The sequence below is a fragment of the Tupaia chinensis genome, unplaced genomic scaffold (genome assembly GCF_000334495.1).
Source record: "Tupaia chinensis unplaced genomic scaffold, TupChi_1.0 Scaffold000365_1, whole genome shotgun sequence".
Classification (NCBI taxonomy): Eukaryota; Metazoa; Chordata; class Mammalia; order Scandentia; family Tupaiidae; genus Tupaia; species Tupaia belangeri.
Window position 1 is genome coordinate 27,174 of NW_006159862.1, and position 1,153 is coordinate 28,326.

Below are 1,153 nucleotides of genomic sequence, written 5' to 3' on the forward strand. Positions count from 1 at the left end.
ATCTCAAAAGCAAATAAAAGGAACCTCTGTACACGATCACCCCGAGAAAAGGCATGTATGCCTCTTCTCCAGCCTAGGTCACTCACAGTTGGCTTCGAAATAAACTGCATTAATTATTAATTATTAATTTTATAGTTGATTATTTTTTTCCATTGACAGGAAACACCATGGAAACACAGTAACAGACCCACTCATGCCCCATGATGCAATGCACTGTGGGACCACAAATGCATTCAGTCATCTTATGGGCAGTAGGTGGAAGGGGAAAAAAATAGAACAAATGGAATGTGAAGGTTGTTCTGCACAAGAGTCTCAACCATTTAATGAAATAGGAAATAGTGACTGAGAAATGCAGCAGCAACTCTTGGAAGGAAAGAATTATTGCATGACTGCTGGGGTCCAGTTTTGGCGGGGGTGAGTTGACTCATCGGAGGCAGTGCTGGAAGGAAAGACTGAGGCCTCGGTGCCTTTTCATGCACGTCCTGAGTCCAACACTCTCCTGGGATCTCTCTCTGAAGAATGACAACTGCTAGGAATCATTGTGCCTTTTTATTGAAAATGTGATACATGCAAGTAAACGGGTGAGGGGCTACATGTTCTAATTATCAATTCATAAAGTTTTAACAATAGGGATCATAAATTTCATTCAGGATTTGATTAAGGGCAGGTCTATTAATCATCGATACAGTTCAACAATTGTTTGATTGATGAAAGCAGGCTTTCGGGAACTTCTGGGAGTGCGAAGAAAACAGTTCCAGCAAGCAGAGTTAATTATCAGCTGATGTTCAGCAGCAGCTGTCTTGTGATTACTAAAAGACAATGTTCAGCAGCAGCCGTCTTGTGATTACTAAAAGAAAATCTCAAGTATAGATATTAGTTCTTATGGATATCAATAAAGAATGATACTTATATAATTCTATAGGGATCTAAAATTTAATTAGAGGAATCCTAATATATCTATCTATTGTAAAGGGATGAGCCTACTGTTCATTTGGTGAGAATAAGGGGATACTTTAAACAGCTTTTCCAATTAGCAGTACCGGTTTTTCTTAAGTCAAAAGTAAAGTGACTAACAAGTTAATGAAAAACTTTAAAATGGGTTTATGGTAACTAAGTGTTTTGTTGTGGATTCACTTGTGTAGCCTATGGCACC

At 38.4% G+C, this 1,153-nt stretch overlaps 1 pseudogene; it reads left to right on the plus strand.

Moving 5' to 3' along the window:
• Positions 1 to 208: 208 nt before the first annotated feature.
• The window catches only part of LOC102496125 (recombining binding protein suppressor of hairless pseudogene), a 2,837-nt pseudogene continuing 1,892 nt past the window's right edge, over positions 209 to 1,153 (plus strand).